We start from the raw sequence: 23855 nt of genomic DNA on the forward strand, positions 1-23855 counted from the left end.
GTAAATAGTGCTGCAATGAACATTGGGGTACATGTGTCTTTTAGAATTGTGGTTTTCTCAAGGTATATGCCCAGTAGTGGGATTGCTGGGTCATATGGTAGTTTTATCTTTTTTTTTTTTTCTTTAAAGAAATCTCCACACTGTTCTCCATAGTGGCTGTGTCACTTTGCATTCCCACCAACAGTGCAAGATGGTTCCCTTTCTCCACATCCTCTCCAGCATTTATTATTTGTATATTTATTGATGATGACCATTCTGACCAGTGTGATGTGATACCTCATTGTAGATTTGATTTGCAGATCTCTAATAATAAGTGATGTTGAGCATTTTTTCATTTGTTTATTAGCCATCTGTATGTCTTCTTTGGAGAAATGTCTGTTTAGGTCTTTTGCCCATTTTTCAGTTGAGTTGTTTTTCTTATATTGAACTGCATGAGCTGCTTGTATATTTGGAGATTAATCCTTAGTCAATTGCTTCATTTGCAAATATCTTCTCCCATTCTGAGGATTGTCTTTTTCATCTTGTTTATGGTTTCCTTTGCTCTGCAAAACCTTACAAGTTTTAACTAGGTCCCATTTGTTTACTTTTGTTTTTATCCATCACTCTAGGAGGCAGGTCATAGAGGATCGCTGTGATGTATGTCAAAGTGTTCTGCCTTTGTTTTCCTCTAAGAGTTTTATAGTTTCTGGTCTTACATTTAGGTCTTTGATCCATTTTGAGTTTATTTTCATATTTGGTGTTAGGAAGTGTTCTAATTTCATTCTTTTACATGTAGCTGTCTAGTTTTCCCAGCACCGCTAATCGAAGAGACTGTCTTTTCTCCACTGTATATTCTTGCCTCCTTTGTCAAAGATAAGGAGTCCATAGTTGCGTGGATTTGTCTCTGGTCCTTCTCTTTTGTGCCATTGGTCTATATTTCTGTCCTTGTGCCAGTAACATACAGCCTTGGTGTCTGAAGTCAGGAAGGTTGATTCCTCCAGGTCCATTTTTCTTTCTCAAGATTGCTTTGGCTATTTGGGTTTTTGTGTGTTTCTATACAAATTATGAAATTTTTTGTTCTAGTTCTGTGAAAAATGTCATTGGTAACTTAATAGTAATTGCACTGAATATTGCTTTCGGTAGTATAGTCATTTTCATAATGTTGATTCTTCCAATGCAAGAACATAGTATTTCCAACCCAAGAGCCATCTGTCTATCTCATCTTTGCTTTCTTTCATCTTATAGTTTTCTGTATACAGGTCTTTTGTCTCCCTAGGTTGCTTTCATTTTGCTAATTTTTATATTTTATCTTTCACTTAATTCATAATGCAATCATATTAGCTCAAATAAATAAATGTTCTTTATTATTTATTAAAAATGAGAAGCTAGAATGTGGCATAGCATTTATTATAAAGTGAAAGTGTTAGTTGGTCAGTAATGTCTGATTTTATGCGACCCCTTGAATTGTAGCCCGACAGGCTCCCTTGTCCATGGGATTGTCCAGGCAAGAATACTGGAGTGGGTTGCAATTTCCTTCTCCAGGGGATCTTCCTGACTCAGGGATCAAACCTGGGTCTCCTGCATTGCAGGCAGATTCTTTACCATCTAAACCACCAGGGGTTGCTTTTTTTTTTTTTTTTTACTATAAGCTCTTCTCTAATTAATATTTAGTGACTTTTATTGAAGTTGTTTAGTGACTGTCATGTCCAACTCTTTGAAACCCCGTGGAGTGTAGCACACCAGGCTCCTCTGTCCCCTGTTATCTCCTGGAGTTTGTTCAAATTTATATCTATTGAGTCAGTGATTCTGTCTAACCAGCTTATCCTCTGAAGCCCCTTTCTCCTCTTGCCTTCAATTTTTCTCAGCATCAGGGTCTTTTCCAATGAGTTGGCTCTTCATACATATCAGGTGGCCAGGTGGCTTCAGCAGCAGTCCTTCCAATGAATATTCAGGGTTGATTTCCTTTAGGGTTGATCTCCTTGCAGTCCACAGGATTCTTGAGAGTCTTCTCCAGCACCACAATTCGAAAGCATCAGTTCTTCAGCACTCAGTCTTCTTTATGGTCCAACTTTCACATCTGTACATGACTACTAGAAAAACAATAGCTTTGACTACATGTACGTTTGTTGGCAAAGTGATATCTCTGCTTTTTAATATGCTATCCAGATTTGTCATAGCTCTCCTTCCAAGGAGCAAGCATCTTTTAATTCCATGACTGCAGTCACTGTCCATAGTGATTTTGGACGTTAAGAAACTAAAATCTGTCACTGCTTCTACTTTTTCCTCTTCTATTTGCCATGAAGTGATGGGACCAGATGCCGTGATCTTAGTTTTTGAATGTTGAATTTCAAGCCAAATTTTTCACTCTCCTCTTCTTTCACCTTCATCAAGAGACTCGTTAGTTCCTCTTCACTTTCTGCCATTAGAGTGGTATCATCTGCATTTCTGAGGTTGTTGATATTTCTCCCAGCAGTCTTGATTCCAGCTTGAGATTCATCCAGGCTGGCATTTCACATTATATACTCTGCATATAAGTTAAATAAGCAGGATGACAGTATACAGCCTTTACATACTCCTTTCCCAATTTGGAACCAGTTGTTGTTCCATGTCTGGTTCTAACTACTGCTTCTTGACCTGCATACAGGTTTCTTAGGAGATAGGTAAAGTGGTCTGGTATTCCCATCTTTTTAAGAATTCTCCACTGTTTGTTGTAATCCATGCATTCAAAGGCTTTAGCATAGTCAATGAAGCAGAAGTAGATATTTTTCTGGAGTTCCCTTGTTTTTTCTATGATGCAGTGAATGTTGGCAATTTGATCTCCGTTTCCTCTGCCTTTTCTAAGTCTAACTAGAACATCTGGAAGTTCTCAGTTCACGTACTGTTGAAGCCTATCTTGAAGGATTTTGAGATTACCTTCCTAGCATGTGAAATGAGTGCAGTCGTGTGGTAGTTTGAACATTCTTTGGTATTGCACTTCTTTGGGATTGGAATGAAAACTGACCTTTTCCAGTCCTGTGGCCACTGATGAGTTTTCCCAATTTGCTGGCATATTGAGTGCAGCACTTTAACAGCATCATCTTTTAGGGTTTGAAATAGCTCAACTGGAATTCCATCACCTCCACTAGCTTTGTTTGTAGTGATGCTTCCTAAGGCCCACCTGACTTCACACTCAAGGATGTCTGGCTCTAGGTGGGTGACCACACCATCGTGGTTATCTGGGTCATTAAGATCATTCTTATATAGTTCTACTGTGTATTCTTGCCACCTCTTCTTAATATCTTCACTTCTATTAGGTCCTTCCTGTTTCTGTCCTTTATTGTGCCCATCTTGCATAAGATGTTACCTTGATATCTCCACTTTTCTTGAAGGGATGTCTAGTCTTATTCTATTGTTTTCCTCTATTTCTTTGCATTGTTCATTTAAGAAGGCCTTCTTATCTCTCCTTGCTAGTCTCTGGAACTCTGAATTCAGTTGGCAATATCTTTTCCTTTCTCCCTTGCCTTTTGCTTCTATCTTTCTGTAAGCTATTTGTAAAGCCTCCTCAGACATTTTGCCTTCTTGCATTTCTTTTTCTTGGTTATTGCCTCCATTGTATGGTTTTGATCACTGTCTCCATACAATGTTATGAACCTCTGTATTGTGTGATACAAACTACCATTTAAGACAGTTCTTGTATAAAGATTACTTTGTATTTCTCAAATTAAGGTAATTTATATTCTTATAAAAGTAATTACTGTGAAATAAAAACTTGGATAGGATTTAAACATTAATTCCTTGTTTGCCCCCATAAATCACACTTTCATCACATTCTTTCTGACTTGAGAATTTACAATCAGGGTAGAACTCAATTTTGAAGGGTGTAAAGCTTACATAGTTTTGATATTTCTCATTAAGTAAAAGAATACAAAATCTAAAAACACAAAATTAGGTACAGAATTAATTATACCAAGAGATCACAGCTAAGTACAGATTTTATAAGAGCTGTTGAGAACAAATATCACAGAATCAATTGCCTGACACATTGATACAGAAATTTCCCTCTTCATTCGTGGCTGTAAATTCTTCACCATCTCTTCTGTGATGACAGTTTTGCAGTATTTTTTATAGGGAGAATTGAAAGACAATTCACTCTTCTCTTTATAATGGTTGATTATAACATGTCATTATTACTGATAGTTTAGAAAAGTTTTTTAAGCTTCACAGTTGAGTGCCATATCATGTAGATTTTTAGAACTGTTGACAAACCTGGGGAGCCTTTATCAGTTTTCTTTCTATGAGCTGTCAGATGTGCTTGCTCTTTGCAGTACATCTTTCTGCTCTGCACCATAAATGTAGGGGTTTCACATCCTGTTTTAAGGAAGCTGGACATGAGTGAGATGGGGGAACTATTTAGACCATGGACGTGGTATTGATGATTGTGAATACAGCACTACCATTTACTGGGTATTCTCAACTCCTGGTCATTAAATGTTCAGGTAGAGATTAGGCTACTCAAGTGCTCCCAAGTCAGGTTTTAAAAATTTAAATAAAAATTTAATCTTAGAATAGCTTGATTTACAGTTTCAAGCCCCTTTCCACATGTGTTGTCTCATTTAGTTCTCTTAATTTTGTGGGATGGGCATTTTGAGATTTAAAGGGATATGAGGATCTTACCTAAAGTGACAGAACACGACTGTTACGGGCTCCACACTAAAGACAAAACATCTGTGCAAACAGCTTTTATACATTACTAGGGGGCAGTAGCAATAGTTATAAGGTCATTGTGTAATTATCTTAAAATCCCTTTTCTTTTTATCAGTCCATTATATTTGGGTCAAATTCTCTTTATGAGTTGAGCAAGTTTTCTTGGTGATTCATTTCTCTGTCAGGACTTTAAAGTGTTTACTAAAGTCATCGCAGGACAGTTAACCCCAGTTTTCCTAGAAAGACTGTCTTTGGACACAGCATGGCACTGAGGGGCTATGTGGACCTCTTAAAAATCTGTTCCAGTAAGTGACCACTAAAGATAAGGTGGTACCTTTGCAACTGACTATGAAGTTGATCATCTATAACTTTCTCTTGATAGATCTACCATAACTAGTTAGTGAAGGCAAATCAGTTAAAAAAGAGGGAAGTAGATTATTAGAGTGAATCATCACATACAGAGAATGGCGAATGTCTGTTCTGTTACCTAAACTGGTGTTAAATGCTGATGTAATAAACAGTGAGAGTGAAGAAAAGTTGCTGCTAAGTCACTTCAGTCATGTCCGACTCTGTGCGACCCCTCGAACTGCAGCCCACCAGGCTCCTCTGTCCATGGGATTCTCCAGGCAAATATACTGGCTGCTGCTGCTAAGTCGCTTCAGTCATGTCCGACTCTGTGCAACCCCATAGACGGCAGCCCACCAGGCTCCCCCATCCCTGGGATTCTCCAGGCAAGAACACTGGAGTGGGTTGCCATTTCCTTCTCCAATGCATGAAAGTGAAAAGTGAAAGTGAAGTCGCTCAGTCGTGTCACTCTTAGTAACCCCATGGACTGCAGCCCACCAGGCTCCTCCGTCCCTGGGATTTTCCAGGCAAGAGTTAGCAGAACCATTTGTTCCAGCTTTAAAAAAAGCATCATAAAAAAATCACTGTATTAAGATATCTTTGCCATCAGCAATACAACACATTGGAATGAGCAAAGGCTTTGGGTTAATATAGAACTTGATTCAGATGCTCACTTATTGCAGCTCACCATTGCAACTCAATGCAGTCATTGCAACAATGCGAGAGTGACAGATTTTATTTTCTTGGGCTCCAAAATCACTGCAGATGGTGACTGAAGCCATGAAATTAAAATATCCTTGCTCCTTGAAAGGAAAACTATGACCAACCTAGACAGCATATTAAAAAGCAGAGACATTACTTTGCTGACAAAGGTTTGTCTAGTCAAAGCTATGGTTTTTCCAGTAGTCACGTATGGATGTGAGAGTTGGACCGTAAAGAAAGCTGAGCACTGAAGAATTGATGCTTTTGAACTGTGGTGCTGGAGAAGACTCTTGAGAGTCCCTTGGACTGCAGGGAGATCCAACCAGTCCATCCTAAAGGAAATCAGTTCTGAATATTCATTGGAAAGACTGATGCTGACGCCCCAATACTTGTGGCCACCTGATGTGAAGAACTGACTCACTGGGAAAGACCCTGATGCTGGGAAAGATTGAAGGCAGGAGCAGTGGGGGATGACAGAGGATGAGATGGTTGGATGGCATCACTGACTCAATGGACATGAGTTTGAGCAAGTTCTGGGAGTTGGTGATGGACAGGGAAGCATGGTGTGCATCCATGGGGTCACAAAGAGTCGGACACGACTGAGCAACTGAACTGAACTGATTGCAGCTCACTTATGATATTGGGTGAAGTATTACAACTGTTAGAAACCTTTGTGTCTCATCAGTGAAGTAGCCAATTGTTGCAAATGTTTAGAATTGAGGGTTGTTATTGTGGAGAATGTGTGCAAATTGCCTGGTACATCACATTCATGTGACAAAATTTGCTGTTATAATTCACATAAAGTTGGAAGACTTCTTTCTTTCTTGTCTGAAAGCAATCTATTGCTTTTTCTGATAAAATAAGAGGTCTGTTGAGCAAGAAGGCAAGGATATAACAAAAGCTGTGTGGAGCAGGTTTTTGCCTAAAACATAGTGTGATGGTTAATTTCATATATCAACTCAGCTAGGCCACAGTAACTGGATACTTTGTCAAACACCAGTCAGGCTGTCGCTATGAGAGTATTTTTTTTTAGATGAGCTTTTCATTCAGATCACATGGACCACATCCTTGTCTAACTCAGTGAAACTATGAGCCATGCCATGTAGGGCCACCCAAGACGGACGGATCATGGTAGAGAGTTCTGACGAAATGTTGTCCACTGGAGAAGGGAATGGCAAGCCACTTCTGTATTCTTGCCTTGAGAACCCCGTGAACAGTATAAAAAGGCAAAAACATAGGACACTGAAAGATGAACTCTCCAGGTCAGTAGGTGCCCAGTATGCTTCTGGAGATCAGTGGAGAAGTAACTCCAGAAAGAATGAAGAGATGGAGCCAAGGCAAAAACAACACCCAGTTGTGGATGTGACTGGTGACGGAAGTAAATTCCGATGCTGTAAAGAACAATGTTGCATAGGAACCTGAAATGTTAGGTCCAAGAATCAAGGCAAATTGAAATAGGAGATGGCAAGATTGAACATAAACGTTTTAGGAATCAATGAACTAAAATGGACTGGAATGGGTGAATTTAACTCAGATGACCATTATATCTACTACTATGGGCAAGAATCCCTTAGAAGAAATGAAGTAGCCCTGATAGTCAGCAAAACAGTCCAAAATACAGTACTTGGATGCAGTCTCAAAAACAACAGAATGATCTGTTTGTTTCCAAGGCAAACCATTCAATATCACAGTAATCCAAGTCTATGCCCCAGCCAGTAATGCTGAAGAAGCTGTTGAACAGTTCTATGAAGACCTATAAGACCTTCTAGAACTAATAGCCAAAAAAGATGTCCTTTTCATTATAGGGGACTGGAATGCAAAAGTAGGAAGTCAGGAGATAACTGGAGTAACAGGCAAATTTGGCCTTGGAGTAAAAAACGAAGCAGGGCAAAGGCTGACAGAGCTTTGTCAAGAGAATGCTCTGGTCATAGCAAACACCCTGTTTCAGAAATAGAAGACTCTACACATGGACATCACCAGATGGTCAATACCGAAATCAGATGGATTACATCTTTGTAGCCAAAGATGGAGAAGCTGTATACAGTCAGCAAAAATAAGACTGGAAGCTGACTGTGGCACAGACCATGAACTCTTATTGCAAAATTCAGACTTAAATTGAAGAAAGTAGGGAAAACCACTAGACCGTTCAGGTGTGACCTAAACCAAATCCGTTGTGATTATAGAGTAGAGGTGACAAATAGATTCAAGGGATACGATCTGATAGAGTACCTGAAGAATTATGGACAGAGGTTTGTGACATTGTACAGGAGGCAGTGGTCAAGACCATCCCCAAGAAAAAGAAATACAAAAAGGCAAAATGGTTGTCTGAGGAGGCCTTACAAATGGCTAAGAAAAGAGGAGAAGCAAACAGCAAGGAGGAAAGGAAAGATCTACTTATTTGAATGCAGAGTTCCAAAGAATACCAAGGATAGATAGAAGGCCTTCCTCAGTGATCAGTGCAAAGAAATAGAGGAAAACAATAGAATGAGAAAGACGAGAGATCTCTTCAAGAAAATTAGAGATACCAAGGGAACATTTCATGCAAAGATGGGCACAGTAAAGGACAGAGATGGTATGGACCTAACAGAAGCAGAAGATTTTAAGAAGAAGTGGCAAGAATACACAGAAGGACTATACAAAAAAGATCTTCATGACCCAGATAATCATGAGGGTGTGATCACTCACCTAGAGCCAGACATCCTGGAATGCAAAGTCAAGTGGACCTTAGGAAGCATCACTATGAACAAAGCTAGTGGAGGTGATGGAATTCCAGTTGAGCTATTTCAAATCCTAAAAGATGATGCTGTGAAAGTGCTGCACTCAATATGCCAGCAAATTGGGAAAACTCAGCAGTGGCCACAGGCCTGGAAAAGGTCAGTTTTCATTCCAATCCCAAAGAAAGGCGATGCCAAAGAATGTTCAAATTGCCACACAATTGCACTCATCTCACACACTAGCAAAGTAATGCTCAAAATTGTCCAAGCCAGGCTTTAACAGTACATGAATCGTGAACTTCAGATGTGCAAGCTGGTTTTAGAAAAGGCAGAGGAACCAGAGATCAAATTGCTAACATCTGTTGGATCCAAAAAAGCAAGAGAGTTCCAGAAAAACATCTACATCTGTTTTATTGACTATGCCAAAACCTTTGGCTATATGGATCACAACAAACTGTGGAAAAGTCTTTAAGGAGATGGGAATACCAGACCACCTGACCTGCCTCCTGAGAAACCTGTATGCAGGTCAGGAAGCAACAGTTAGAACTGGACATGGAACAACAGACTGGTTCCAAATCAGGAAAGGAGTATGTCAAGGCTGTATATTGTCACCTTGCTTATTTACTTATATGCAGAGTACATCATGTGAAATGCCAGGCTGGATGAACACAAGCTGGAATCAAGATTGCCAGGAATAATATCAATAACCTCAGATATGCAGATGATACCACCCTTATGGCAGAAAGCAAAGAACTATAGAGCCTCCTGATGAAAGTGAAAAGTGAAAGAGCAGAGTGAAAAAATTGACTTAAAACTCAACATTCAGAAAACTCAGATCATGGCATCTGGTCCCATCACTTCATGGCAAATAGATGGGGAAACAGTGGAAACAGTGAGAGACTTTATTTTTTGGGGCTCCAAAATCACTGCAGATGGTGACTGCAGCCACGAAATTAAAAGTGCTTGCTCCTTGGAAGAAAACCTATGACCTACCTAGACAGCATATTAAAAAGCAGAGATATTACTTTGCCAACAAAGGTCCATCTAGTCAAAGCTATGGTTTTTCCAGTAGTCATGTATGGATGTGAGAGTTGGACTGTGAAGAAAGCTGAGCACCGAAGAATTGATGCTTTTGAACTGTGGTGTTGGAGAAGACTCTTGAGAGTCCCTTGGACTGCAAGGAGATTTAACCAGTCCATCCTGAAGGAAGTCAGTCCTGAATATGCATTGGAAGGACTGATGGTGAAGCTCCTGTACTTTTATCTAATACTTGACGTAAAGAACTGACTCACTGGAAAAGACTCTGATGCTGGGAAAGATTGAAGGCATGAGGAGTAGGGGACGACAGAGGATAAGGTGGTTGGATGGCATCACCGACTCAATGGACATGAGTTTGAGCAAGTTACCTGAATTGCTGATGGACAGGGAAACCTGGCATGCTGCAGTCCATGGAGTCTCAAAGAGTCAGACACAACTGAGCAACTGAACTGACTGACTTTCATTCATATCGGTAGACTTTGTAAAGCAGATTACCCTATAATGTGGGTGGGCCTCATCAGCTCAGTCGAAAGCCTTCAGAGAAAAGGACTGAGGTCCCCAGAGGATGCAGAAATTCTGTGTTCAGAGTGATGCTGGTCAAGCTGCAATGTCAGCTCTTCCCTGGGTCTAGAGTATACCAACCTCCACTGTAGATTTGGGGCTTAACTGGCTTCCAAAATTGCATTAAGCAATTCCTTAAAATAAATCTTTATTTCTCTCATTCTTTTTCATTTATTGTCTCTACCCCTACCCCTGGTCTCTCTCTATCTTTTATTGGTTCTGTTTGTCTCTAGAATCCTACTAATATGCTCAGATGAAATATTGACTTGATTTGTAGTAACCTTATGGGTGACAAGTTCACGTGGAACCCTGCCTCTCTCTGGCTTATTTCTCTTCTCCTTTTAGCTTCCTTTTGATTTTCAGGTGACAGACACCTATACAGCTTTGCTCAGTAATTGTTTTCTATGTTATAGATGATCAAAAAAGTCAGCAAATAACAAGTGTTGGGTAATTTATAACCGTTTACAGTGTGTATTTGTACACATCATTTAGTACATACACTAGCTCCGTGGAATAATTAAAAGCATCCCCGTCTTAGAGATAAAACAATAACAATGAAAACAATACTGAGTGTTTATCAAGTCCTTCTGGGCTAAGCATGTCACAGAAATAATCTCATGTACACCTCACAGCAAAAAAAACTACCCCTAATTTACAGATGAGCACCCTGGCTAGAACTTGAACTCTCATCAACTGATTCAGAAGGAGCCTTTTTACTCCCATGGAAAGATGAGAACATTCCTTATCCCCAGACAGACAAGACACCCTCAGAGCCCATTTGTGGCATAGGTCTCTGTGCTACTGCCATATTTCTGGAACTTAGTTAAGTCTGGTATTCAATTAGGACAGAGATCAAATGACTCAAGGCAGCGAAACCAGCCCCTTGCGTCTCTAGAGCTAAAGATTCTCATTTACAGCTATTAATATTGAAAGGGATGAGACATATCTTTATATCAGTCATCAATTTTCCCTTGTCTTCATGGTGCAATGTCAGGATGATTCTGGGAACAAGTTCATGGCACCTTAGGAAGTAAGAGGAAGCAGAGGATTACAGGACTTAGGTGCTGTTGGGGCACTTCGCTTCTTACCCTTCTCCCTTTTTGGATAGATGAGGAAGCTGAGTGAAGTCACTTGCTCAGGGTGCAAGTGAGCAGCTACGATTTGATGTGCATGCAAAATCACCTGAAATCTTGTTAAAGTGCAGGTTCTCATTCTGTTAAACTGGGATGGGCCTGATGCTTCTGATCCAGGGGCTGTGCCATGAGTCAGAAAGGAGAGGGAAGCATTATGACAAAGAGGAGAAGTGGAAGGAAGGAATGGGGTCTTACCAGGTCCCATAAATAGGTGGCGGTGAGACAGGTTGGTCTCTACAGTGTTCGTTATTACTCAGATGCTCTTTCATAGCCACTGCTTTATGGACGATGACATGATTTCACATGGTACCATAGGGGTTAAGAATTTTAGCAGGCTAGAACAGTGGACTAGTTCTTAATATGCTTAAAGTTAAGGGGAATAAATACAGTCCAAAAAACACATGCCAATACAGGATAGGGGAGATACAATTTAATAGCTGCCTGTGTGGAAAAAACCTAGAGGCTTTAGTTGCTTATAAGTCTGTTGACTTAATAACGTGGTGTGTGCTTTCATCAACAGGAGTATGGTCTGCGGGGAAAGGGAGGTGATGGGTTCCTGCCACATTGCACGCATGGTAACACGTCTAGAGGATTGCTCAGCTTAGTGGACATCACATCGAGAGGGGTATGAGAATCCTGAGTGCATCTGAGTGAGCATGTCTGGTGAAGCATCTGTGGACGATGCAGTTGAGGAATAGTTGAAGAATCGGGGTTTGTAACCTGGATATTAAAATAATGTAAGGCCTGACTCAAGTAATATTTCAGTGGTCATCATGTGTGTGCTAATATCTGGCTTGTCCTGTGTGAACCACAATCAGTAAAAGTTGAAACTAGAGACAGATTCTTCATATTCTAAGGCACTTGTGACTGAGTAAGGGAACACAGCTTGAAGTTGAATTCCAAGTAAATCACTTACCACTCTGCCTCAGGCTCCCTAGAAATATGGGAACAAAATCTTCCTCCCTGGTGGTAATGAATCAGTGATAATGACTCATGACACAATGAGATAATATGTGAAAAACCATGGCCACGTATGGCAAAGAGTGCTGACTCAATCACTTTTAAAAAATGAACTACCTCAGGAAGTAGTGAGTTCTCTGTTGCTGGAGGTATGCAAACCAAGGACAATGAGCCTCTTGGCAATTTGGGATGAGAACATTGCACAGAGGTTTGCTGCGGACAGGAGATTGAAGTACAATGAACATGATTTATAGGACCCTTCCAATTTTAAGAGTCCATGCAGGTTGGCATCACTTTTCCTGGTTATTAAAAATGCAGGTGGAAAAATTGCTTTATTCAGTTGTAATATTGATATTAAATACTATTCACCTCACAACCCAAGATAGGGAGGCAGAAATGGACTTTATTTTGAGCATTTCATTTCCTACTCCCAAACTGAATCATTTTCTTTTGAGTTCTAAAATGGTACTGTTTCATTTTATGAGGCTATCTAGGGCATACATACCATACAGAAGAGTTTCCTATGTAGTATGATTTGAGGAGAGCAAGTTCAGTTCAGTTCAGTCGCTCAGTCGTGTCTGACTCTTTGCAACCCCATGAATCACAGCACGCCAGGCCTCCCTGTCCATCACCAACTCCCGGAGTTCACTCAGACTCACGTCCACTGAGTCGGCGATGCCATCCAGCCATCTCACCCTCTGTCATCCCCTTCTCCTCCTGCCCCCAATCCCTCCCAGCATCAGTCTTTTCCAATGAGTCAACTCTTCGCATGAGGTGGCCAAAGTACTGGAGTTTCAGCTTTAGCATCATTCCTTCCAAAGAAATCCCAGGGCTGATCTCCTTCAGAATGGACTGGTTGGATCTCCTTGCAGTCCAAGGAACTCTCAAGAGTCTTCTCCAACACCACACTTCAAAAGCATCAATTCTTTGGCGCTCAGCCTTCTTCACAGTCCAAATCTCACATCCATACATGGCCACAGGAAAAACCATAGCCTTGACTAGACCTTTGTTGGCAAAGTAATGTCTCTGCTTTTGAATATGCTATCTAGGTTGGTCATAACTTTCCTTCCAAGGAGTAAGCGTCTTTTAATTTCATGGCTGCAGTCATCACCATCTACAGTGATTTTGGAGCCCAAGAAAATAAAGTCTCTCACTGTTTCCCCATCTATTTGCCGTGAAGTGATGGGACCAGATGCCATGATCTTCGTTTTCTGAATGTTGAGCTTTAAGCCAACTTTTTCACTCTCCACTTTCACTTTCATCAAGAGGCTTTTGAGTTCCTCTTCACTTTCTGCCATAAGGGTGGTGTCATCTGCATATCTGAGGTTGTTGATATTTCTCCTGGCAATCTTGATTCCAGCTTGTGCTTCTTCCAGCCCAGCGTTTCTCATGATGTACTCTGCATATAAGTTAAATAAGCAGGGTGACAATATACAGCCTTGACATACTCCTTTTCCTATTTGGAACCAGTCTGTTGTTCCATGTCCAGTTCTAACTGTTGCTTCCTGACCTGCATATAGGTTTCTCAAGAGGCAGGTCAGGTGGTCTGGTATGCCCATCTCTTTCAGAATTTTCCACAGTTTATTGTGATCCACATAGTCAAAGGCTTTGGCATAGTCAATAAAGCAGAAATAGATGTTTTTCTGGAACTCTCTTGCTTTTTCCATGATCCAGCAGATGTTGGCCATTTGATCTCTGGTTCCTCCGCCTTTTCTAAAACCAGCTTGAACATCTGGAAGTTCACGGTTCACGTATTGCTGAAGCCTGGCTTGGAGAATTTTGAGCATTACTTTACTAGCGTGTGAGATGAGTGCAATTGTGCGGTAGTTTGAGCATTCTTTGGCATTGCCTTTCTTTGGGATTGGAATGAAAACTGACCTTTTCCAGTCCTGTGGCCACTGCTGAGTTTTCCAAATGTGCTGGCACATTGAGTGCAGCACTTTCACAGCATCATCTTTCAGGATTTGAAATAGATCACCTGGAATTCCCTCACCTCCACTAGCTTTGTTGGTAGTGATGCTTTCTAAGGCCTACTTGATTTCACAGTCCAGGATGTCTGGCTCTAGGTGAGTAATTACACCATCGTGATTATCTGGGTCGTGAAGATCTTTTTTGTGCAGTTCTTCTGTGTATTCCTGCCATCTCTTCTTAATATCTTCTGTTTCTGTTAGGTCCATACCATTTCTGTCCTTTATTGAGCCCATCTTTGCATGAAATGTTCCCTTGGTATCTCTAATTTTCTTGAAGAGATCTCTAGTCTTTCCCATTCTGTAGTTTTCCTGTTTCTTTGCATTGATCGCTGAGGAAGGCTTTCTTATCTCTTCTGCAAAGGGAGATTTAATTACACCAAATTACTTTTCCATCGGTCCTGCTATTATGCTGTGTGTTGTATATAGTAACTAAGTTGTGTCTGACTCTTTGTGGCCCCATAGACTGTAGCCCACCAGTATCCTCTGTCCAAGGGATTTCCCAGGCAAGAATACTGGAGTGGGTTGCCATTTCCTTCTCCAGGGGATCTTCCACACCCAGGGATCAATCCTGCATTGCAAGTGGATTCTTTACCACTGAGCCACCAGGGAAGCCCATATTGGTCGTGCTGTGTATCTTAAAATTATTCTGTCATTCCTTTGTGCAAAGCTATCAAAAGGTGAATGTTATTTAAGGCTTAATGCCTTAAGCCATTATCAGTCATTAACATCATGGTCAGACACAGTTTGTTCCTTAGTGTGTTACTGTGCACTTGTGAAAGTGAACTGTTCAGTCATGCTGGAGAGAGCCGTGTCACCTGGCAGCCCCAGCTGCTTGCTCGCTCGAACCCCCACCGTATTAGCAGCAGGCCAAGAAATGTGGGCCACTCCCAGCCACTGGCCGATCAGAGTGAGGGTAGTAGTGCAGGTCTGTCCTTGAGAGATGGCAGGTCCTCTCCAACCAGGAGTCCTGAGTCAGCCCAGCTGACCTTACCCAGTCCCAGATTTTACCTGCCCAGTCCCCTCCCTTCCCCTCTCATTCTCAAGTACAGACCTGCTCTGTGGTCTAAGGCCCTTCCTGCCTTCTGCTTCTCCCCTTCACCTTCACAGGCATTTCTCTCTACAGTTCTCCTGCATATCCAGCCTTAGAGGACCCAAACCAGCGCAAGTGATAAACCAGAGCAGTCTGAGAAAGTGGGGTGTCAGATGGGGTTGTGAAATAGGCTTGAAGTCAGAGAGGGCTGAGAAATATCCTGAAACTCACAAACATTCTGAGTGATGTTTAGGGCATGGGTGATCCCCGGCACAGGGTGGGGCCCAAGCGCTAACCTTCAGCAGTTTAGGTGACTTGGGCAAACCCCCAGTGAGGGAGACCCCCTTGTGGAAGCAGTGGCTCAGCATTTGAAAATTAGGGGCGAAACAGTTGTCTATGGAGGCAGTGGAGTCAACTGGTTACTATTTAGTTGTTCCAGTGCCCTGCTGAGAAGGCCGTGGGAACCCTTCTGTGAGAAACCAGGGCCTCTGACGAGCAGTTAAAGGCTAACCTGAGAGCCAGAGGCTGTCTTTGAAAGCTTACAAAGAGACCTGGCTGAGCAGCATCTTTAGAGAGAATTGCAGAGTTCAGAGATTTTGAATGCTCTGCTGAGCCAGGTCTGTCAGACCAAGGTCAGGGCCCTGGTTGAGGAAACCTGGACCCAGAAACATGGCAGGAAGATGTCTGGGTGGATGTCTCTGAAGACTTCCCTGAATCCACCAAGTCTCCCTAGTACAAGCCAGCACTTGCCCAGTGCTGGGAGATGCTATGGGTCTCATCTCCACAAGAAACAGGAGCTGTCCCCCTTACCCCTACTTGGCTGCCAGGTATAATGAGCTGTCTTCTTCCCGCCTCGCTTCTTGCTTGAAGTCTTCCTGACTTGGTCCAGGTCACACGCACATGCTCTTTTGCTTCAATGCCATTAGAACTTGCATGTCTGCTCTCACCGGGCTCTGGCATCTTGCCTTGTGTTCTGCTCTGGGCGCGTAACTTACCTCACTTGAGGAGAAATGTAAGGCAGTCGAGGTGGTGGGTAGAGCATGAGATGAGGGACCAGGATGACTGGGGTCCATTATTCACTAGCTATGTGAGCAAACGACTTCGTTCTTCTAAGCCCCATTTCCCTTACCTGTAAAATGGAAATGTACAATTTACCTCATATATTATGAATAGTTAGAGGTAAATATGCAGAGCACCTGATACATAGGAAAAAATATTTTGTCATGTATTATCTTTTTTTCCTCTTGGTGTCTGTCAGAGAATCTAGCAGGAAGGACACAAAATTTTCTTCATAAATATTTGACATAAAATTGAATTGTGTTTTTGTGATCATCTTTTAAGATAAAGGCTGTGATGAAACTGGTGCTTCTTGTACTTTCCTGGGTGTGTGCATCCCTTGGAAAATCTGATTTGATGGATCTGAAGAGTGAATTTTAACATGTCCTCAGGGCATACTGATATTCATACCACTTGGGAAAATTGCTGTAATCTCAGAGGATGCTGTAAACCCTTAACTATTATGTCAGGGTATCTGTTTCATAAAAATAAAGGACTTATTACACTATCCTCTTAATAATTGATTCATATTGCTGTGCAACTGATTTGGGCCAAGTGACCAGCATTGACAGGTGGGTGTATGTGGAGAAGTAACAGCACCATTTAGCTACCATTGGGGCAGAGCCATCAGCTGCATGAGTGGGTGCTCAGTTTCCAAGTGGGCTCCAGATATATTTTCTTAATTGAATAAAATCCAAGATTTCAATTCATTTCAAAGCTGCATAATGTGGTAATTAGAAGCCTAGTTACTTCTAATGCCCTGAAGAGAGACTCAGGATTGTCTCAGAAGTCCTGCGGCCTGAGCAGATAATTACAAGCACTTCTTGGTGATAATTGCGAACCTGAGAGCTCCACAGAGAGAATGCCCGTGAAACCCAGGGCTTCGAAAAGCTAGAGCCCTGCTCTAACTCAGGCATTGTTATCAATAAAGAGATTTTCGCCTTTTATGAAGCTGAAATGGTCAAAAAGAGGTTCTTTCACATGTCATTTGTTTCATTCATCAGTCCACAATGAAATGGTTTTAATGAGGCATGGGCTGGGCTGAGACAGAGATGAAAATAGAGCAAAGGCCAACGGGGAAGAGAAAAGAACATTCTTCCATTGTGGAAGTCTTGAAGGAGATTTCCTAATGGGAGGATTTGCAGTTTTAATAGCACACTTGAAATTTAAACTCAATCTATTTCCAGGCAACAAAGGAAGTATCTTTAGAGATAATCAATATATCTTTTAAAAAAATTAATTTATTTATTTTAATTGTAGGCAAATTACTTTACAATATTGTAGTGGGTTTTGTCATACATTGACATGAATCAGCCATGGGTGTGCCTGTGTTCCCCATCCTGAACCCCCCTCCCACTTCCTTCCCCATCCCATCCCTCAGGGTCATCCAGGTACACTGGCCCTGAGCACCCTGTCTCGTGGATTGAACCTGGACTGATGATCTATTTCACGTATGGTAATATACATGTTTCAATGCTATTCTCTCAAATCATCCCACCCTCACCTTCTCCCACAGAGTCCAAAAATCTCTTCTTTACATCTGTGTCTCTTTTGCTGTCTCGCGTATAGGGTCCTCATTACCATCCTTCTAAATTCCATATATATGCATTAATATACTGTATTGTGTTTTCCTTTCTGACTTACTTCACTCTGTATAACAGGATCCAGTTTCATCCACCCCATTAGAACTGATTCAAATGCATTCTTTTTAATAGATGAATAATATTCCATTGTGTATATGTACCACAGCTTTCTTATCCATTTGTCTGCCAATGGACATCTAGGTTGCTCCCATCTTCTAGCTATTATAAACAGCATTTGGATAGATTCAAAACTAGTGGGAGAAGGTGAGGGTGGGATGATTTGAGAGAATAGCATTAAAACATGTATATTACCATATGTGAAATAGATCGTCAGTCCAGGTCAGTCCATGAGACAGGGTGCTCAGGGCCTTAGGAAGCATCACTATGAACAAAGCTAGTGGAGGTGAGGGAATTCCAGGTGATCTATTTCAAATCCTGAAAGATGATGCTGTGAAAGTGCTGCACTCAATGTGCCAGCACATTTGGAAAACTCAGCAGTGGCCACAGGACTGGAAAAGGTCAGTTTTCATTCCAATCCCAAAGAAAGGCAATGCCAAAGAATGCTCAAACTACCGCACAATTGCACTCATCTCACACGCTAGTAAAGTAATGCTCAAAATTCTCCAAGCCAGGCTTCAGCAATACGTGAACCGTGAACTTCCAGATGTTCAAGCTGGTTTTAGAAAAGGCGGAGGAACCAGAGATCAAATGGCCAACATCTGCTGGATCATGGAAAAAGCAAGAGAGTTCCAGAAAAACATCTATTTCTGCTTTATTGACTATGCCAAAGCCTTTGACTATGTGGATCACAATAAACTGTGGAAGATTCTGAAAGAGATGGGCATACCAGACCACCTGACCTGCTTCTTGAGAAACCTGTATGCAGGTCAGGAAGCAACAGTTAGAACTGGACATGGAACAACAGACTGGTTCCAAATAGGAAAAGGAGTATGTCAAGGCTGTATATTGTCACCCTGCTTATTTAACTTATATGCAGAGTACATCATGAGAAACGCTGGGCTGGAAGAAGCACAAGCTGGAATCAAGATTGCCGGGAGAAATATCAATAACCTCAAATATGCAGATGACACCATGCTTATGGCAGAAAGTGAAGAGGAACTCAAAAGCCTCTTGATGAAAGTGAAAGTGGAGAGTGAAAAAGTTGGCTTAAAGCTCAACATTCAGAAAACGAAGATCGTGGAATCTGGTCCCATCAATTCATGGCAAATAGATGGGGAAACAGTGGCTGACTTTATTTTTCTGGGCTCCAAAATCACTGCAGATGGTGATTGCAGCCATGAAATTAAAAGACGCTTACTCCTTATAAGGAAAGTTATGACCAAGCTAGACAGCATATTGAAAAGCAGAGACATTACTTTGCCAACAAAGGTCCATCTAGTCAAGGCTATGGTTTTTCCAGTGGTCATGTACGGATGTGAGATTTGGACTGTGAAGAAAGCTGAGCACCGAAGAATTGATGCTTTTGAACTGTGGTGTTGGAGAAGACTCTTGAGAGTCCCTGGGACTGCAAGGAGATCCAACCATTCTATCCTAAAGGTGGTCAGTCCTGGGTGTTCATTGGAAGGACTGATGTTGAAAGTACTCCAGTACTTTGGCCACCTGATGCGAAGAGCTGAGTCATTGGAAAAGACCCTGATGCTGGGAAAGATTGAGGGCAGGAGAAGGGGACGACAGAGGATGAGATGGTTGGATGGCTTCATTGACTCAATGGACATGGGTTTGGGTGGACTCTGGGAGTTGGTGATGTTCAGGGAGGCCTGGCGTGCTGCAGTTCATGGGGTCGTAAAGAGTTGGACACGACTGAGCCACTGAACTAAACTGAGAAAACTAGTTGACAGTAACACCTGGAATATTTCCCAGGGTGTAACCCAAGCAAAGTAAGTCCAGACAAGCAAGTAGTGCTTTATCTGCTCACATCTCAAAGTTAAGTCCAGAAATCCAAGGGATTGGTTTTCGAACCTTCTTGGAATAGGAGCTGAAAGAGAAGCCCACAGAACAGGGATGTACGTATGCGAGTTGCACATATTACGTCATAGCAGACACTATTTGACATCACTCTTTACCAAAAATCTGCCTTCATTTCAGTCTTAAAGTAATCTATATTGTCTCCAATTGACATTATATTATACTTCCTGAGGAAACATAGGGCCTCTCGCAACCACTGAATAAATGTTGGAGTACAAACCCCCCCAGAACTGTTCACTGTCTTACTTTATAGAAGGTAATTTGAAATATTGATGATATTTATGTCACACTCTTCAGATAATTGTACATGTGAGATTTGTTATTAATGTGGTGTTTTGTTCATGGTGAGAAAAATCACACAAGTGTGAATGGAGGTGGTCTGCAAGTTGAGCTATTACATCAGGGGCCTCAGGCGGGGAGCAAGTTCTAGGATGTGTCACATTTCCAGAGTGGTATGTGTGGTTAAGACTCTCAGGTGCTGAGATCACCTAACCACCTACCCAGACTGCCATATGTCATGGTGTGTTCATGAAATAAAAGAATTAGATTTTTCTGTGTGTGTGTTTTTTAAAGATTTGAAAATAAGGGTAACCCAGTGTTGCTGATAGAAGGAAAGAGAAAGTTGAGGTTGAAGACAGTTCTAGTTCTTAACTAGAAAACAGAAGTTTGGGGTAAATCAAGCAGTGAAATGTGAAATTCAGCAGTGACCCGGTTCTATGAATATAAGCAATTCACCATATATTTTCCACAAAAAGAAGAAAAAAGTACTTTGTGAAACAGTTTCAGCTGGTGTCTCAGCTAGTACAAAAATTGCTCATCAAGTGAGAGATAAAATTTTAGTGGAAATTGAAAAGACAATTTGTGGTATAATGATATGCACAAGAAGTCTGTGTCTGTAGAGAAAAGTGATTTGGGTGAAATCTAGAAGTTTCCATAATTAAGATCTTGGGGACTTGAGAAAAACTAAATAGTTATTTTTCAAATGGATTAGGTATCTGAAGAATTTTGACATCCTTCTATCTATCTAGTATATCATGCATGTATCCATCCAGTCATTCTTTTTTAAAGAAAAAAAAGTTCTGTGTGTCAGGCATTGTGCTAGGAGGACGGTTATAGACTTTAAGGGATGTATAATCCTAAAGGCAGAGGTCTAAGACATCACCATGGAAGAACACTTACAGTGGATTGGGGACCCATCTGGTACAGGATTAGAGAGACGTAACCCTTATGGTTCACCTTTTCTTACTCATTTTCCACTCACCCTACTTTTCTACATCAAGCAGTTTGACTGGGGGGCAAGTCCATTCAATCTTACCAGTCCCTTGACTTTTTTTTTTATTCCCAAGTGGTTTTGAAAGAATCCTTGATTAATTGGCCCTACAAAGTATACCTCATAGAGAGTCTTGCCAACACAATATACAATACCTATACAGGAATGAAAGCAGGTCTCCCCTTTGTTTTCCATGACTTCCCATGGTTTATGGTGACTTGAGAACAAGTATTAAGGGCACTTCCTTGTTGCTGAGTGTGCTTCCACAGGGAGAGAACCACCCCAGGTGCTGACGGCCACGGTGATTTCTGGAGGAGGACCCAGCCTAGGAGCTGGCTCTGGCTTTCTCTCGTTCACTGTCTCAGTGGTTTCACATTATCCTGCTCTTCTGTTTCCTTTTCTGCATGAACACAATATTAGCAAACCCATTGTGTCTTGTTTGTTAAAGGGCCTTTCCTGTATTAACCCATTTTTTGGTAACAACTCCCCTAGGAGGAAGATGCTATTATTATCATCTCCATTTTACAAATGAGGGAAGTGGGTCCAGGGAGATTGGGTAATTGTTCTAAATTGCCTGTATCCCAGATTCAAACCCACAAGGTCTGGCTCTGAAGATGCTAACCATCCTACCTCTGACACCATATCCCTCATCTGTCATGTCCTTGCTTGCTGTTGTCTGTGATAGGAGACTCAGAGGTCTTCCTCCTAGTGGATTTCTATTGACTGTCCTTCTCTATCTCGTTCAATTAATTCATACACAGAAAGGGCAAAAATCAGTAAGCATTTTAGAGAACATCTAGTGGGAACTGGGAAAATTCTAAAGCCATTTCCAAGTGTGATCTGGTTGTGGTACTGGATTTATGTTGGGTGGACACAATAAAAGTAATTAAGTTAATAAAAGGTCCTCAAAAGCAGACACTAAGTGTTCTTTCAGAAATATGACTCCCTCACTCTGCAACCTGTAGGGAATGAGTTGAATTGCGTCTCGTGAGCAGAAGCAAAGAATGCTTTGACTTTTAGGGACTCAGTCTCCCCATTCCTCACAGACAGATAGTGGGAGGATGTGATGGAGGGTCTGTGGAAATCCTGGACTTGTGCCAGACCCCTTCTCCCCTGACCAAACATCCCCAAATGCCTTTCACTCTCTCCCTTTAAAGCAGTAATAAAATATATCAGAAATAAAAATCAAAGTTCTTATCTTAGTTCACAAAATGGATGAGCCAACACTGTGTAACCTTGGCCTTTTCTTTTCTTTGTGAAACATTTTTTGAAACTATTTTAAGTTGCTGAAGAAACATTCCACTTGATGCAAAGGTTAAAACAGTCATGACTGGACTGAGGGGACAAAATCCAGTAAATTGAGCTCAGGTTCCAGGGCCTTCATTGTACCTATTTCTGCCAGGTTCCCGAACCAGGGCAGCATCCTCACCCTTCAAGTGGCTGGATGACAGTCAGGGCAGATGACAGTCAGGGCCACCCATGACAGGCATCCTCCCGGGTCTGGACATTGTCTCTCTGCCCATCTACCCAGGTGACCACTGTGAGGGAGTGTGGGGGCCAGGCTGCCCTGAGCATCGGGAGAGTAGAAGGCCTTGCCCCTGAAGGTATTATTTCTGTCTGTCCCTCCTTTCCCCTTTCCTCTGGAACCTCAAAGGGCTCATTTGATTGCAGGGGGTAGGGGAGAATGCAGTCCCAAAGGAGATTCATCTAGATGGGCTTGTGAGCATTTCTGTCCCAGCTGTGCTGGGTCTGATCTAATCACATGCCCAAGGCCACTGAGAGTATACGATGCACAGCTCAGATCTGTAGAACCAGGTCACAGCTGAATCTCATATTCCCAAGCTTGCTTTCCCCCAGACTTCTGTCTTCTAGTGAAGAACTTTAACTGCCTTTGACCCCAGAGTTCTTTCTATCAGTCAGAAAAATCCATTGTTTCCTTTTTCTTATTTGCTTTCTTTTCTCTTATTTTCCTAATTACAACAATTTCTTTTGAAGTAATTCAGCTTTGGGCTGATCTTAAAAAAAAAAAAAAAAAAGATCTATTTGCATGTCTGTATCTTCCATTAGACTGTGCTTTCCCTAGCTAACATAGCGACACATTGCGGAACCCAAGAAATATCCATTAAGTAAGCAAATGAACATTCAAGTCACTGTGCCCTGGAAGCCAGCTAGGTCACGCCCATTTCTCCAGTGACTGTAGTAACCTGGATTCTTGGTGCCGTCTCCCTAAGTGTCCCAAGTCTCTACAGTATGGACTTAGGGCATGTTGCCTGTGCCCTCAGTTGTCAAAATGGCTCTAATGACAGGACTACTTCACTGGACTGTTGGAGGATTAAATGAGATAATCTGTGGAATTTTACAGCATTGCCCAGCTTACAGTACCTGTTGTTTCTAACTGAGTGCCCCTGCTTCCTGTGGGAAGCAGGGGACGGGCACTCTGCTGCTTAGCACACTTGGAGAGCAGAAATGACTGGTCTGTCCTTTGTGCAGAGTATACTGAGGCCTCGGGTTGCCGTCTCTGAAACCCCAATGGCTCCTGCTCTACTGACTATTAGCATGTGACAAAATACTCCAAACTTCAAAGCATAAAATGACAACCACTTATTTACGGCTGCATTTTCTATGGGGGAGAAATTCAGAGTGCAGTGGAATGGCGTATCTGTTCTATGAGCCTGGGGCCCCAGCCGAAGACTTGATCGGCTGGTGGACCGCATCACCAAAGGCTTTGCCACTCACATGTTTGGCACCCTAGCTGTGTGTGTGTGTTTCTGAGGGCTGCTGTAACAAGGTGCTACAAATGGGGTGGCTCAAAACAACAGAAATGTAATCTCTCACATCTCTGGAG

General features: G+C 41.8%; 1 protein-coding gene across 8 annotated transcripts in view; it reads left to right on the top strand.

Moving 5' to 3' along the window:
- The window catches only part of CRH (corticotropin releasing hormone), an 80274-nt gene that overhangs the window by 21254 nt on the left and 35165 nt on the right, over positions 1-23855 (top strand). For 2 of the 8 annotated variants that reach the window (XM_086336779.1, XM_086336780.1), the window contains exon 2: positions 11676-11780. The exons of 5 other annotated variants lie outside the window; for them this stretch is intronic. The gene's annotated coding sequence lies outside the window, so the exon portion shown is untranslated. Of the gene's footprint in view, positions 1-11675; positions 11893-23855 lie in introns of those variants that run through there. One more of the 8 variants, XM_086336783.1, reaches the window with a different exon arrangement.

Source organism: Bos grunniens, chromosome 14 (genome assembly GCF_055505025.1).
Source record: "Bos grunniens cultivar Pamir isolate PY7600 chromosome 14, Bosgru_T2T1.0, whole genome shotgun sequence".
Lineage (NCBI taxonomy): Eukaryota > Metazoa > Chordata > Mammalia > Artiodactyla > Bovidae > Bos > Bos grunniens.